Genomic DNA, 17,711 nt, shown 5'->3' with positions numbered 1-17,711 from the left:
TGGGTTTTTCCAGTGAAGTAACAAGACAAATTGATAGCATGTGCCTCCTGGTGTAAAGTAGTAAGGAAAGCATACATCACAATCATGATTTACTTGCCATAAATCACATAACTTGCTTCTAATCATGAGGAAATATCCTAAAGGCCTGACTGAGGGACATTCTCTTCAAAAACTGGACCATACTCTTCAAAATGCCAAGATCATGAAGGGCAAGTAAAGGTGGAGGAACTGAACCTGATTAAAAGAGACTAAGGATACATATTACAAGTGAATACAGCTTGCCATATGGAATATTCATTTGCAATAGAAAACATTAATGGGATGAGTGGCATTTGATTAGCTGATGGTATGACATTTATTAACATTTTTGTCAATGTTATTTTCTTGAATTTGATCATTGTGCTGCCTTTGGTTTTTAAGAAATTCATGGTGACATATTTAAGGAAAAAAGGCATCATGTTTTGCACCTTATACTCTAAAGGTTAAGAAGAACATGTATATACATCAAAAGGGAAATAATTAAGAAAATATTGTTAAATGTTAACATTTGGAAAATCTGGGTAAAGAATGTACTTTTTTTAAATATTCTCGAAACTTTTTTGTAAGTCTGAAATTATGTTAAAATTAGAGGTTTTAAAATGTCATTATTTGAAGATGTTATGACAGTATGTGCAAAAAAAATAAAATGCTTTGTAGACAGACTACTAAAATTGAAAACTGGATCAGTTTTTTTAAAAAGCCAATTATATCAAGTAAAAACAAATAGAAATGAAAAAAGCTCAAATTGCACTAGAAGACTCTTGAGAGTCTCTTGGACTGCAAGGAGATCCAACCAGTCCATTCTAAAGGAGATCAGTCCTGGGTGTTCTTTGGAAGGACTGGTGCTAAAGCTGAAACTCCAATACTTTGGCCACCTCGTGCAAAGAGTTGACTCATTGGAAAAGACCCTGATGCTGGGAGGGGGCAGGAGGAAAAGGGGACAACAGAGAATGAGATGGCTGGATGGCATCACCGACTTGATGGACATGAGTTTGGGTGAACCCCAGGAGTTGGTGATGGACAGGGAGGCCTGGCGTGCTGCAATTCGTGGGGTCACAAAGAGTCGAACACGACTGAGCGACTGAATTGAACTGAACTGAACAATAGCATAAATTTTATCATATGCCTAGAGCTAAAGTCAATGAAAAGATGTAAAAAGCGTCTACACTGAAAATGGCAAAGCATCATGGAGAAAAACTAAAGATCTAAATAAATAGTGGGATCCCATAATAAAGACATCACTTCTCTCCACATTGATCTAAATATTCAACACAGTTTCAGTAAAATTCCTTGCAAGCTGTTTTTTGTCCTGGAACATGACAAGTTGATCCTAAAATTTATATGGAAGTATAAAAAGCCAAAAATATACAATAAAACTTTGAAGGAGAAGAAAGGTAGTGGACTTATACTATCAGGTACAGAGACCTGTTATAAGATCATAATCAATTCAGTGTGATATGAATGCAAACATAGAGACATCTATCAAAGGAAGAGAATAAGAGTCCATAAACAGAGCCAGATACGTTTGCTCGTTTGGTTTGTGGCCAAAAAATGACCCCAGATACAAAGGAGAAGGGTAGACTTTTTGAAAACTGAACCTGAATCAATTTGCCTAACATACAGAGAAAAAAATAAATCTTGATCCCTATCTCTACCTACCTTACACAATGTCAGTTCTAAGTATATTGCAGATGTAAATATAAGGCAAGGTAATTTTCCTTTAAAACTCAGTCTTAAATCCAGAAATTTTGACCCCACCTCTAGTATTATTTTTAATAATAGTACTTCCTATGAGCCTTGAGAGACATCTTATTAAGAAAAAAAAAAAAAGTTAAAAAGAAATTAAAAGGAAGCACATGCAAAGAATAATTCAAAAGAGAATAAGTATGGTGAAATTTATAACCTAAAAAAAGTGATTTGTGTTATTTGAAGAGAGAATTCTTTGAAACAGTGTTTCTTTGTTTGTTTTTTTTCTAGCTGGTTACAATGAATTTTTTAACATGAATAATCTGTTACTCACATTTCCTCTAGATTCTGGTTGTGAAACCTTCCATCTCCCTCATTTTAAAATACCTTCACATTGATTCTGGGCATTAAAAGTAAAGAGAAGAGAGTTGGCCTGAACTGTTTTTGCTGTGAAAACTGCCCATGAAGTTGGAGAACGTAGGAAAAACTTAGGTCAATATATTAGTTACATTTTAAAATGTTCCATAAAATTTCAGGTGAAATATTCTAAAATTTAAAGCAATGGATCTAAGTGCTGACCTGGAAAAAGAAGTATAATAACAAGGAAAATGGTATTTATTGTTTATTTTTTTAATTAACAATTAGACCCATTGTTTTAAATTTAAAGATAGCCCACCTGAAAAGCTATCAGGATAACAAAGATGTATTGAGCATATTATTTGAGAAAGTAACCAATAACTCTTTTATTGCCATATTTATTTATTTAGGAAGACAGTGTTATTTTTAAACATTTTATTGACTAATAACTCTTGGAAATAAAATTGCATGTTTCTTGACTTTGTGACATCTTATACAATGAAACATAGTTTCAAACACTTATTAGCACTTTTCCATCTCACTTAAGAAGTAGCATGCAAATGATTTAGGATTACATTGGTCTACATTAGTTACCTCTCTTACTGGTTGGTCTTTGCTCTTTATCTTACTAATTTACCACAGATGGAGGACATCAACCTTGACAGTTATAAAAATTGCTAAGCCTAGTTTCACAGTGTAGCTTTGGTAAGTAGTCATTCCTGGAAATCTAGTATCTGTTGCTTCAACCCCCTCATCAGTTCTGTTATGTTTAATACTCTGTAATGCATGACGTCCTACTTAAATTAGAGTGATTTTGTTCTCTAACTGAGCTTCCAACACGGTGAACCTTTTAGAACAAAAGCACTTTAGGTCCATTAGATTCAAATAATAAGTTCTTGGACTGGACTTTGAAAAAGAGTCATCAAAAAGAGAATAATTCTCATGGTGTACTTGAATTAAATTTTGGTGTTGTTTATGTAGTAGAACACGTGAGGGCAGTAAGTGTGTTTGGCATTTGGGATAAAGATGTATAATCATGAACTATTTCAGCTGCACAGTCCCTTCCGTACCAACACTTCGACTCCAGTGGGAACTCCAAGCCCCAGACTCTACCAGTTTTGCACTCTCCATCATGAAAGTCTTTAATTTTTCCCTTAACTTCTGTTATCCATAATTAATCACTCTCTTGATCTCTCCTCTGAATTCACCTGGAAAAATGATAAACTTCAGTTAAACCCCAGTCAGTTTCATTCCGTTAAGCTCATCCCTTATTCCAGTACTTGTCTGCTCTGGCTGCACATTAGTGTCACCTGGGTACCTTTAAAAGTCTGCTAGACTCCCACCCCAGACCAGATTAATCAGAATGGGATGGGTGGTGGGGAGAGGACCTAAGTTAAGTTTTTATTTATTTATTTGGTTTTGCTGGGACTTTGTTGCAGCATGTGGGATCTTTGATCTTCATTAGCATGCAGGATCTTTACTTGTGGCATACAGACTCTTAGTTGCAGCATGTGGGGTCTAGTTCCCTGACTAGGAACTGAGCCTAGACCCCTTGCACTGGGTGTGTGGTGTCTTAGCCACTCAACCTGAGTTAACTTTTAAAATGGAAGTCCCTGAGTTAAATTTTAAAAACTCCCCAGGTGATTCTAACTGTAGCCAGAGTGGTGAATCTTTGGTCTAATTTAAGTCTGTGCCCAAATGGCTGAATGTGGCAGAAGAAAACCACTCAATCTTGACTTTGTCCCTTTAATCTTATGACTTGTGAGTGCTTGTTTGCAATTCTTCAAGATGACTTTCACTTAGTTTTCCTTTAATGTCTTTAATTATCTCAGCTGATGACCATTACATTTTATTAAGAAAATAATAATTAACGTTTGTTTCATGCTTATGAGCTAAATAGTAATGCTCTACATGTGTTGCTCTCAAGTATTAATTCATATAGTTCTCTCAACTCTCTGAAGTAGTTGCTGCAAAGTTGCTCCATTTTCAAGATGAGGAAACAGAAACAATCACATAGCTAGTACTGACAGAAATTTGCCTTTGAATCCAGCCAGGCTGACTACAGAATCCGCCTGTCACCACCACACAATACTCCCTCCCATGGTATGCTGAAACAAAGTGAAAAGGACTACCTTTGTTTCCTTCTTTTGCATTTGCCCCTTAATCTGAACCTGTGCTCTTGTCTTTTGCTTTCCTTGTATTTATAAAGTTGATTGTGTGCATGCCCATCTAAAAACATGCTTCCCATTCCATCTCATCTACCTGTAATGACCTCCTCTCCCTTAAACATGAGCACATTGACTCTTTATGCCGGGTTCATTTCCATAAGGCTACAAACATGCTCCAACATCTCTTCTTGCATCCCTTCAGTCTTCCAAGAAGCTAATTCCAAAACAGAACTAGATATGCAAAAATTGTAATGGAGCTTTCCTCACAGAGCTCCTGTGAGAGAAGATGGGAAGAAAATCAGAAGAGCCATCAGATCATGATGCAGGTATGACCCCTGTGAAGGTGAGAGAGAAAGAAGGAAAGAGAGACAGTGAAATGTCTTGGATTGAACTGCAACTCTAAGATAGTGTTGGTGATGCCTACCCAGCGGGGAGTCCTTAGGCTAAAGCCACTAGTCAAAGGAGTCTTATGTCATGGAGAGACATGCCTATCTTGTTCTCCCTCCACTCCTGGTCACTGGTTGTGAGAAGCCCATGGAAGAGTATAGTCTTATGATTGTGAAGAAAGATTTTCAGAACACAGAACCTGGGCCTGTAGTCAACTATGTTCTTTACAGTGGGAGATTTGGAAGGTAATGGTCACCACACCTCTTTTAACTTCATTCTATGGTCTCCTCTAGCTACCACCTCATTTATTTGTTCTTCCCAGTAAAACTCTCTAAAAGATTTGCTTATACTTCCCATTCTGTTTTTTTATCTTATATTTTCTTCTTAACTAACTTCAACCAGGTTTTGTCTTTCCTCTACACTGTCTCAACAATTGTTTTCCTACTCTCCACAGTAAGAGACCATTTCTTTGGACATGTTTAGTTGTTGTTGTTTAGTTGCTAAGTCATGTCTGTCTGACTCTTTTGAGACTCCATGGACTATAGCCTGCTAGGCTCTTCTGTCCAAAATTTCCCAGGCAAGAATACTGGAGTTGGTTGCCATTTCCTTCTCCAGGGAATCTCCCCCACCCAGGGATTGAACTTGTGTCTCCTGCATTGGCAGGTGGACTCTTTACCTCTGAGCCACCAGGGAAACCTTAGTTGGACATATGACCATGCAGAATAAAGGCTAGAAATTTCCCAAGTTGCCTTGCAATGAGGTATGGCTATGGAACCAGATATTGAGAAAAGGAACGTGAGCAGAACTGATGAGTGCTACTTGCCAGATATGTCCTCTTCTTCCCCGTCTCCCTTCCTGCAGGCTGGCATGGGGAGGGAGTGGTAAGTCATTTTGGGTCATGCACTTAATGTTTGCAAACCTGAGGGATGGTGGGATAGCAGGAAGGATGGAGCTTGCATCCCTGATAAATTCATGGATCTGCAATAACAACTTAGAATTTATGTGATTAGAAATAGGTTTCTATCTTGTTTTCGCTAATTTTATTTTGGATCTCTGTCTTTGACTGTCTACTTATGTTTCTCTGTGGACCCATCCACTTCATAAGCAAGTCCTGCTGACACCACCTGTGAAGTATATCAAATTTGACTGTTTTGCCTTACCACTTTGACCCCATGTACCATCATTTTTCCCTGGATGCTGAAACAGCCTTGAATTGGTCTTGTTGCTTCTATTCTTGACCAATAGAGTTTGTTTTCCAGTGAGAATAGTATTCTTAAAAAAATATTATATCACCTCCCACCTAAAATCCTCCACTGACATTTGTCAGTGCCTTTCATCAAAAGACCACGAGCAACATACATATACAATAAACTGAGTTTATTGCTTGTGACCATGGGGAGCCATAGAGTCTGTCAGAAGGGACTTTGTTATAGGATTTGGGCTTATGTTGATGATAGGGTAGTATTTAAGGAAGCAAGTTTAATCCTATGATTAGATATATGAATAAATCTCATCTAAAGGTTAAAAGAATAAAATGAAGCTAAAGTTGAAACTGATTAAAAGAAAAAAGCAGCAGACACATTAACCATGATAGGGAGATAGTTGATCATGTTTATGATTTTTACAATGTCCATATTTTTCTGTGTTTCATCATGATTGCATCCTGTTTTTGTCTTTATCCATCATGGCCACAAATTAGCCTTGTCTGATGTTAATGTTCTGAGGAATTATTGGTGTTCAAATAGGTGGGGAAGCAGTGTCAGACTTTATTTTGGGGGGCTCCAAAATCACTGCAGATGGTGATTGCAGCCATGAAATTAAAAGACGCTTACTCCTTAAAAGAAAAGTTATGACCAACCTAGACAGCATATTCAAAAGCAGAGACATTACTTTACCAACAAAGGTCCATCTAGTCAAGGCTATGGTTTTTCCAGTGGTCATGTATGGATGTGAAAGTTGGACTGTGAAGAAAGCTGAGTGCCGAAGAATTAATGCTTTTGAACTGTGGTGTTGGAGAAGACTCTTCAGAGTCCCTTGGACTGCAAGAAGATCCAACCAGTCCATTCTAAATGAGATCAGTCCTGGGTATTCTTTGGAAGGAATGATGCTAAAGCTGAAACTCCAATACTTTGGCCACCTCATCCGAAGAGTTGACTCATTGGAAAAGACTCTGATGCTGGGAGGGATTGGGGGCAGGAGGAGAAGGGGACGACAGAGGATGAGATGGCTGGATGGCATCACTGACTCAGTGGATGGTGAACTCCAGGACTTGGTGATGGACAGAGAGGCCTGGCATGCTGCAATTCATGGGGTCGCAAAGAGTCGGACATGACTGAGCGACTGAACTGAACAGACCACCACAACCTGTGAGTGCCAGGGCCTGCTTGTCTCTTTCTTACTGGCCTGTCCATTTAGAGTAAAATTCAGATTCCTTACCATGGTCTTCAAGGTACTACATGATCCAGTTCCTCCCTAATTTCCAAGCTCGTCTCCTACCACACAGTCACTACAGTCCCATAACACTGGTTCTTTCTTAATTTCTCAAATGCTTAAAGCTTGTTCTCCCCTCAGGACTTTTATATTTGTGTTCATTTCTCCCTGAAACAATCTTTTTCCAAGTGTCCTTTCTCAAATATAACTTCTTCAGTGAACCTTTCCCTCGTTCTCGCCTTTTCTACTCCCCCAAGACACTCTTTATATCATTTCTCTGTTTTATTTTCCTCATTAAACCTTATTGTGTACTTGTTGATTTTCTTCCATCCTTCATAGGCTACAGAATTCATGAGAGAAAGAATCTGGCCTGTGTCACTGACCAAAGTATACCTTTCTGCTTATCACATCGCTTTTCACATGAAGGGATCTCAATAAATGTTTGTGGAGTAAACACTCAGCTTCTAGGGCTCAGCATGGTATACAGATGTGCACAGGACTTCTTAGGGAGGAGACACGACTGAATTGTCTGAGGCTTGGTGCCAGAGTTCAATTCAGTTGCTCAGTCATGTCCAACTCTTTGCAACCCCATGGACTGCAGCACACCAGGCTTCCCTGTTCATCACCAACTCCCGGAGCTTACTCAAACTCATGTCCATTGAGTTGGTGATGCCATCCAATCATCTCACCCTCTGTCATCCCCCTTTCTTCCTGCCTTCAATCTTTCCCAGCATCAAGGTCTTTTCCAATGAGTCAGTTTTTTACATCAGGTGGCCAAAGTTTTGGAGTTTCAGCTTGAGCTTCAGTCCTTCCAATGAATATTCAGGACTTTAGGATTTGACTGGTTTGATCTCTCTGCTGTCCAAGGAACTCTCAAGTGTCTTCTCTAACCCCACAGTTCAAAAACTTCAATTCTTCAGCGCTCAGCCTTCTTTATAGTCCAACTCTCAGATCTGTACATGACTACTGGAAAAATCATAATACAAGTGCTTATGAAGAATCTGTTGTCTCCTGTTAAGCCATATACTCGTTGTGATCTTGATTTGTCCAAGACTGAGATTATTCAAGGGCTCCTTTGGCTCTAGCGATTTGCTTTCTCCAAGAACAACCTGACTGGGTTGGTTTTCTGTCACCCAATACAAAGTCTTCTCATTGACCAGAAAAATATTAACACCTCTATTTCCAACACACTTATCAAAGGTCACAACTCAAATGCCTCTAGGAACTAGGCAGGCATCTTAAAGGATGTAAACTGTGTTTGTTTTTTTGTTTTTAATGGCAGCTTAGGAAGAACTCTTTTGACACAGATCTACATCTAGGACAATTCTTCAGATCTACATATTGAATACATGTAGACCCTCTTTCATGTTTCTTAAAACGTTTACCCTCTTGGTCTCTTTTGTTTTCTCACTTTTGATGACACATGAGTTCTAGTATTTTTGTTTTGTTTTGGGTTTTTCTTTTTTGGTCTTTAATCTTAAGAAAAATGAAAGTGAAAGTCGCCCAGTCACCCGACTCTTTTCGATTCCATGGACTATATATACAGTCCATAGAATTCTCCAGGCCAGATTACTCGAGTGGCTAGCTTTTCCCTTTTCCAGGGGTTCTTCCCAATCCAGGAATCGAACCAGGGTCTCCAGCATTGCAGGCGGATTCTTTACCAACTGAGCTATCAGGGAAGGCCTACCTTAAGAAAAGTAGTAGTATAAATCTAATGATAAATGGCAATTAAGACTTGGCGTCAGTATTTGGGGAAGAGAGGGAGTGCTGGGGACTGTGGCAAACTAGAGTGTAGGCTCTGACTAAAGAATAGCCACTAAAATCACCTCCAGGGCATTTCTGTCTGAAAATACAGATCCTAATTGCCAGATCTTCATATTTATTTTGAGAAAAACCAAAAGTTTAGGTGAAGCTTCTCAGTTGTTCATTGTTGGCAGTTAAAAAAAAAAATCACCGTGAGAATAAAATGTGCTTGTTAAACAAATCAGTCATCATCCAGATTTGACCTTTGCACTTCTGGGGTTGGACCTCTGTTGAATGTAGACAAGGAATCAGTCAGTGCTAATCAGATACAAACAAGGAACAGGGTTGATATCCCTGTGCACACATTGTGAGTTCTGACAGTTTCGGGACAGAAAAGGCAGTTAAAGAATCTGGATAGCAGGTCATGAGAACAGGCTGCTGCAGGTACCCAGGAGGACTGTCTGTCTGGATGAGAAGTTGGAGGTCACCAAGGATGACTTCCCTTGCCTCTCTGAAACAGTGTAGTCTAGAAAGGAAGAGGGGTGGTGCTGCTGAGCACTGAGAGCACAGCTAAATGTGAGAACTTGTGGCACTTTGGGAGACTTCAAACAGCACCACGTGGCAAGGCTGCCCCTCTGTCATACCACGTCTTGTGGTAGAGAGTGTGTGTGTGTGTTTGTAGAGAGTGTGTGTGTGTGTGTGTGTGTGTGTGTGTGTAGAGAGTTTGTGTGTGTGTCTGCAGTACAGGGAAGTGTGGCTGCAAGAAGGGGCAGTGCAGGAGGCAGGAAGTGAAGGTGTCGCAGAGAGCTAGAATCTGACCAGGAGGGCTTTGTGCAGTGCTCTTAGGAGTTAACTAGTGTCCTAAAGGGTGTGGAGGATGCACGGAGGGATGTTAACTAGTGCCTTGACTTCTCAGTCCTACAGTTTAGACGGGTCCCCCTGGCAGCCCTGGGTAATGTTAATTAGCAGTAAGGGTTGAGGGTATTCATATTTAATGGAAGAGAGTGAATTCTTTTAAGCAGAAAACCTTTTGATTCTTCCTCATCCAACTCCCATTCCTGTCTTCACTTCTAGAAATTTGACTGTTACCTTAAGGCAAAATGATTTAAACACCTCTTTATTTACAGATGGTCTTTGTTGCTGCTCCCTTTAGTGTAGCTGATTACTTCTGCGCACTCATGTTTTCTTCCCTGGAGCCTTTCTGGCCTTGATAAGGACCTAAAGTTTCCTCCTGTTACTAAAATGAAAGTACATGCTCCAAACTGTTTGAATTGCTTATAACATACTCATAGAAGCTATTTGCCATGCTGCTGCTGCTAAGTCGCTTCAGTCCTGTCCGACTCTGTGCGACCCCAGAGATGGCAGCCCACTAGGCTCCCCCGTCCCTGGGATTCTCCAGGCAAGAACACTGGACTGGGTTGCCATTTCCTTCTCCAATGCATGAAAGTGAAAAGTGAAAGTGAAGTCGCTCAGTCGTGTCCGACTCAGCGACCCCATGGACTGCAGCCTACCAGGCTCCTCCATCCATGGGATTTTCCAGGCAAGAGTACTGGAGTGGGGTGCCATTGCCTTCTCCATGACTCTATGAGTAAAACAAGAAGAGATAAATGATAGAAAATGTTATACTGTGGAGGCTGCAGTTCCCAAAGGACTTCACATAGGGGGTGCCAGTGGAGGGTGGATCGGGAGGCTCTGACACCTGCTGACTTGCCAGTTCCACCTCCGGACATCTCTCTTAGTCAGTTCAGCTGGTCAGTCATGTCCAACTTTGTGATCCCATGGACTGCAGCACACCAGGCTTCCCTGTCCATCATCAACTCCTGGAGCTTGTTCAAACTGATGCCCATCGAGTTGGTGATGCCATCCAACCATCTCATCCTCTGTCATCCACTTCTCCTCCTCCCTGTGGCTTAGAGTCAGAGGGAGGAGGAGAGGCACCCAGGGAAGGGGGCCGATCCTCTTAAACTATAGAGGACAAGCTGGAAGGCACCATCATAGTGACCCCAGTGGTGCCCAGTGAAAACTTCTCAAGGCAGGGATGGGAGGAGGGCACTTAAGGCACTGGAGGCAGTGACTTTTTGCTTGCCAAGTCACTTCAGTCCTGTTGTACTCTTTGCAACCCTATGGACCATAGCCCACCAGGCTCCTGTGTCCATGGAATTCTCCAGGTAAGAACACTGAGTGGGTTGCCATGCCCTCCTCCAAGGTATCTTCCCAACTGAGGGACTGACCCCGTGTCTCCTGTGGCTCCTGCATTGCAGGCTGATTCTTTACTTCTGAGCTACTGGAGAAGCCCTGATAAACTCATATTTCAATATTTAATCATCATTACAGCCCTACCCAGTGGCTCAGTGATAAAGAATCCACCTGAAATGCAGGAGACGCAGAAGATATGGGTTTGATCCCTGGGTCAGGAAGATCTCCTAGAGGAGTACATGGCAACCCACTCCAGTATTCTTGCCTGGAGAAGTCCCATGGACAGAGGAGCCTGACACGCTAGAGTCCATGGGTTCAAAAAGAGTCGACGCGACTGAAGCAACTGAGCATGCGCACACACAGCCATACTAGTGAACTGTAACAAAATCTCAGTCCTGAATCTATGATTCTGAGAAAGCCGGACAACATAGTCTTCTTCTGCTGTGCCTTAGGGAAAGAGGTTTCTGTGATCTTTCTGAACATGGGTCTGAGTCTGGATGGATTTCTTTGGTCTGCACTTGAGGCTTTGCGTGGTACTTTAGTGTGCAATATCTTGATTTCACAAAGGTAGTAAAATCTCCCAAGTTACCTAAAACCTGATATGTTTATACTTTCTAGCTTATTTTGTGAGTTTGAGTTGGACACAATCGTTGGGGCTTTAAAGCATCCTAGAAGTAACATGATGAAGACATTGGAAGGAGGCAAAGAGAACTCACACGCAAGCTTCAAATGAGGGCAACCTTGGCAAGGTAGCGGTGTAGAGGAAGGGGCATATCCAAAAGATGATCATTTTGAGACAGTCATCTGCAGGGAAAGAAAGGGTGGAGTAGAGGGTGATGATACCATTTGTAGGCAGTTACAATGGTTGACAGCTATAAATAAAGACTCTCAGCCTCCTGGCCTCTGTTTACTTCTTAGCAAAAATGGGGATCATAATGGTACCTACCTCAGGCTTCCCAGGTGGTGCTAGTGGTAAAGAACGTGCCTGCCAATGCAGGAGATGGAAGAGATGCAAGTTTGATCCCTGGGTTGAGAAGATCCCCTGGAGGAGGGCATGGCTACCCACTCTGGTATTCTTGCCTGGAGAATCCCATGGACAGAGGAGCCTGGTGGGCTACAGTCCATAGGGTTGCAAAGAGTCAGACACAATTGAAGTAATTTAGAATGTATGCCCTTCATAGGGCTACTTTGAGGGTTAAATGAGATAATGTGTGTAAAGTATTAAATCAAGGATTGGCATTCAGTAAGTGTTCAATAAATGTTAGAAACTCTTTTCTTCAGGAAACTGAGGCTGAGAAAGGTTAAGTAACTTCTCCAAACTAAGCAGCTATGTAAGTGACAGAGTAGGAATTCTAGCATTTCAGTTGGAGCACAGAGTTTACTCATGTCACCTGTTACATAAATTATTAATAGAAACAATCAGAGGAGTGATAGGTCTGTGGTGTGGCTATGGTGATGAGTTTAGTTTCAGAACTGAAGACATTAATGTTGGGTGGGAAAGGGAGGTCCTGGAGGCAGTTGGACACATGAGCCTGACCCTCGGGTGGGGTCTTGCCAGGAGAAGTCCTTCTTTCCACAGTCATCTCTCAGAGTCTGTGCAATACTATAGTCATCAATAGTGCACCACCTAATTTACAGGTATGTAGCAGATGGCGCCCCACTCCAGGACTCTTGCCTGGAAAATCCCATGGACAGAGGGGCCTGGTAGGCTACAGTCCATGGAGTCGAGAAGAGTTGGACACAACTGAGCGACTTCACTTTCACTTTTCACTTTCATGCATTGGAGAAGGAAATGGCAACCCACTCCAGTATTCTTGCCTGGAGAACCCCAGGGACAGAGGAGCCTAGTGGGCTGCCATCTCTGGGGTCACACAGAGTCAGACATGACTGATGTGACTTAGCAGCAGCAGCAGCAGCAGCAGATGGTATTTAATACAATTGTGTGACCAAGATAATTGTAAATTCTTTAAGTGGTTTTAGTTAGATCTTTATATTTGACCATCAATCTCTCTTGACAAAAATTTTCCACAGTGCCATAAAATCATTATAATAAAAACTCTATGTTTCAGATAAATATAAAAGCCATATCCTAGTCAATATGAAGCTTTAAGATTTCTCTATTGGAAACCATCCCATTAAGAAGTTAATTAACCTTCATTCAAAAATAACCTACATTTCATCTCCTTGAGTTCAGTTCAGTCACTCAGTTGTGTCCAACTCTTTGTGACCCCATGAACCGCAGCACGCCAGGCCTCCCTGTCCATCACCAACTCCCGGAGTCCACCCAAACCCATGTCCATCGAGTAGGTGATGCCATCCAGCTGTCTCATCCTCTGTCATCCCCTTCTCCTGCCCTCAATCTTTCCCAGCATCAGGGTCTCTTCAAATGAGTCAGCTCTTCACATCAGGTGGCCAAAGTACTGGAGTTTCAGCTTCAACATCAGTCCTTCCAGTGATCTTCAACTACAAGCAAATTTTCAACTCTTTTAATATGTTGAAGATTTTTGTTATTTTAACGTTATTTAAAAAATCCAGATTCCCATGTCACAAACTAAATGGAGGAGAAATTTTTAATATTCCTCAAATCTCAACCTTATTTACCTTCTGGAATCACCACCTACCTTTGTTCCCCCAGCAAGTACCTTATCACACTGTTGTTATGAACTTGTGTGCATGTATATCAGAAATCTAAGATGAAAAAGCAAGCATCTTTTAGATTCCTCCAAGGGATGGCAGACAAAAAATTTGGTTCATTGACCAAATTTGATTCACCACCTGTTTTTGTATGAACTATGAACTAAGAATAGTTTTACATTTTTAAAAGATTGAAAAGAATTCAAAAGAAGAAAAATATTTCATGACATGTGAAAATTATATGAAATGCAAATTCTATTGTCCAAAAATGAATAAAGTTTTACTGGAATATAGCCATGCTCATTCATTTACACACATATGTAGAGGCTTTCACACTACAATGGCAGAGTTGTGGACTTGCAACAAAGCTTGTCTATGGATGGTGCTCTCATTGCCTTGCAGTGCTGTTCAGCAGCCTGCTGACCTCAGGGATGTGGTTATCATGCCACTGTTTGAAGTGCCAAGGGTATCGCTTTACAGAAACACTGTTGTATTTTATTTACCAGCACAGTAACCATCATGTCAAAACCAACCAAACTGAACCAAAAAAAGAAGAGAAGAGTAGGATCCAAATGTCATGCTTCTAAGTCACAGTGGAGTGTGGATTATTTTGTTAAAGAATTGGACAGGAAAGCATTGGCTTTGCTGTATAGTGACACTACAACTGTGCTAGAAGAATATGGCATAACAGAGTAAGCCCTCATCACAACATTCTCAGCTGCAAAAAAGGAGTAGCCAGAAAAATTAAAAAATTTAAACCAGAATGTCTCATAATAGCACAATTTCTCCATTCAAAATGAAGAATGAAAATGAGACTGTAACCAATGTAAGTGTCTGGGTGACTCATTTATTAACCACACAAAGAAAGACATTTATTGATGGTGAGTTGATTAAATTAGTTTTGGTTGTGGTAACAGATGAAATGTGTCTAGAGAAAATAAAATAGTTTAAGGCTATTAGCCTTTTGGTGACAGCTGTTTGAAGAGTTGATAACTTTGGGAGCAATATCAATAATCAGTTTCAAACCATGGCAAATGATCTCTAACAGTTTTCCTTGGCTCTTGATAAGTTGACCAGTACTGCACAGTTGTTTATTTGTCAAGTCCTCATGTTGAGGTTGAAGTGAATGAAGAGTAAGCTTCTGTGAATAATCTGTGTGGAAAAATTGTGGTCAAAAATATTTTCAATAAAAAGGAGGAAACACTAAATGCCGCCTGAAATAGAATCTGCTAAGATGTGTTCCAAACCTAGATAGCATATTCAAAAGCAGAGACATTACTTTGCCAACAAAGGTCCGTCTAGTCAAGGCTATGGTTTTTCCTGTGGTTATGTATGGATGTGAGAGTTGGACTGTGAAGAAGGCTGAGTGCCGAAGAATTGATGCTTTTGAACTGAGGTGTTGGAGAAGATTCTTGAGAGTCCCTTGGACTGCAAGGAGATCCAACCAGTCCATTCTGAAGGAGATCAGCCCTGGGATTTCTTTGGAAGGAATGATTCTAAAGCTGAAACTCCAGTACTTTGGCCACCTCATGCGAAGAGTTGACTCATTGGAAAAGACTCTGATGCTGGGAGGGATTGGGGGTAGGAGGAGAAGGGGACGACAGAGGATGAGATGGCTGGATGGCATCACTGACTCGATGGACGTGAGTCTGAATGAACTCTAGGAGTTGGTGATGGACAGGGAGGCCTGGCGTGCTGCGATTCATGGGGTCGCGAAGAGTCGGACACGACTGAGCGACTGAACTGAACTGAAGATGTGTTTATAGCTGTTAATGAATAGGAAAAGGCTTTTTGGACAAATTTACGAAGCTTGTGAAAACATGAAGTGTTTAAAACCTTTACTAATTGATTATAATGTTCATCAGAAGGTACTTTGTGGAAAATAGTTGAATATTGTGCATTATTGAACAACTTGTGACAAATGTGATCATTATCTCTTCTGGACTTAATTATTGTCTGTTTTGTGAACTTTTGTCAAAAATAGAAGATGAACATTCTTACTTGTCCTATAACCTACATAGCAGTTTGATGGCTTAACAGTAGTAAGTCATCTGTGAGTTTTTGAGCTCAGGATGGCGATGGAAATTTTTCTTAGGAACAGCCCTCAACCACTATTACTGAACATCAGATGACTTGGAAAATTAGCTTTTGCTGCAGACTTCATAATGTTTCTTAATGGATTCAACCAAAATGACAGAGCAAAACAATGATTATATGCAGAACCTTGTGATAAAATCATTTTGATGACAATATTTAAATCACAAGAAACATGAAGCAGTATATAAAACTTGCTGTGATGTCAAAAATTAAAACAGAAAGTGAGATCACCATTCCTTCAAAAATTTTAATGAACATATTTTCCAGTCTCAAACTACAGTTCTAGCACTGTTTTCAGACCTTAATACAAGTGTAAAAGTAATTTTTAAATCTCAAATTCATTTAACTGTGCAATTGAAGGGTTTCCATTCAGCAATTCCATATCTAGCAATATGATAAATGGTGTGCTAAAAGGCAGACATCAAGAGAATATTTAATATAATTTTATAAATGCCTTCTGAGCAATAAAAATTCTTAATAAAAGATTATGTACAGGGATTGATATCAGTGTTTGGCAGTACTTTCCTTTGAGAGTTTCAGCCAACTTCGAGAGTTAGCCAGCTATAAAATTTAAAGACCACACAATTCATACAAGACCATCCTCACTTCTCACACCAATTGCAAGTTTGGAAGAGTTCCCAAAACTACCTTCAGGGTCAATAATTCACTAACAGGACTTGCAGAACTCCCTGAAATTGTTACATTCAGTTACCATTTGTTGTTGGTAAAGGATGGAGAGTTAATTCAGCCAAGGGGAGATATACATAGAGCAGAGTCCAGGGAAGTATCAGACATTTTTGTTGCCCTTCCACATGGAGTCAGGATGCTTTACTTTCACTGCATCAACGTGTGACAATATGTGTAGAATGTTGCCAGTGAGCAAAGCTCATCCAAACCTTGGTGTCCAGAGATTTTCTTGGGGCTCTACCATGTAGGTAAGACTTTTCCCCATGATTGCCCCTGTGGTTGATCTCAGCCTGCAGGGCAACTGACACCATGTGGCCCAAAGCCCCACTTACATATCACATTGTTGGTCTTCCTGAAATGGTCAACTTAGACCCTAAGTCATATTTTTAAATTGCCCCATGTAACCCCAGTTCCCCTGGCTAACCATGACATTCCAAGAGATCACTTCCCAGTACCTGAGGACAAATATCAGACCACATTTGGGGCAAAATTAATTCTTTACTACATACCACCTGTGGGAAGCATTTTCAATGATGAAATGTAAAATATCATTATAGATCACCATTAGCGAAGAGTTGCAGTCCATCACTAACTTTGAACTCTAATGGAGTGAAATGTGATCTAACCCACAAATTTATTTTTCTCATTACTAGACCTGTGTCACAAAAGAATGGACTCAATTACTAATGTCAGATTTTGCATTTTTAAATTGTGGAAGCTTTTTTCTCTCTTGTTGGGGATGTCCCTACATAATATCCTTGATTTTTCATCTTGGCCTGAAATGACTGCAATATTTACTATCTGATTTTTTATACCAAAAGTTTGCCAATTTCTGATGTTGAGTCCAATTTGTAATACTACTATGATGGCTAGTTTTATGAATCAACTTGATGAAACTATAGACCCTAATCATTCAACCAAACATCAGTCCAGGTGTTGTGGAAGTATTTTGTGGATGTAATTAACATCTACAACCAGTTGATTTTAAGTGAAGGAGATTATCCTCAACAATCTGAGTAGGCGGGAATGAATCAGTTCAAAGTCCTTGACTACACTTTCCTTGAATGAAGAAGAAATTCTCCCTGGATAGCAACTACAGCTCCTACCTGAGAGTTTCAGCTGGCACTTCTTGGAGGTCGGTCCTCTGAATTTCAGGCTTACCTTGCCAGCTCCACACTCACACAAGCCAATTCCTTGCAATCAATCATTCAATCAAGACACATATACATCCTACTGATTCTATTTCCCTGGTGGAATCCTGACTGACTCACTGCTCTCTATAGAAAA

This window comes from Bison bison, unplaced genomic scaffold (genome assembly GCF_000754665.1).
Source record: "Bison bison bison isolate TAMUID 2011002044 unplaced genomic scaffold, Bison_UMD1.0 scf7180017864343, whole genome shotgun sequence".
Taxonomy (NCBI): Eukaryota; Metazoa; Chordata; class Mammalia; order Artiodactyla; family Bovidae; genus Bison; species Bison bison.
Note: the sequence above shows the minus strand (reverse complement) of the source record.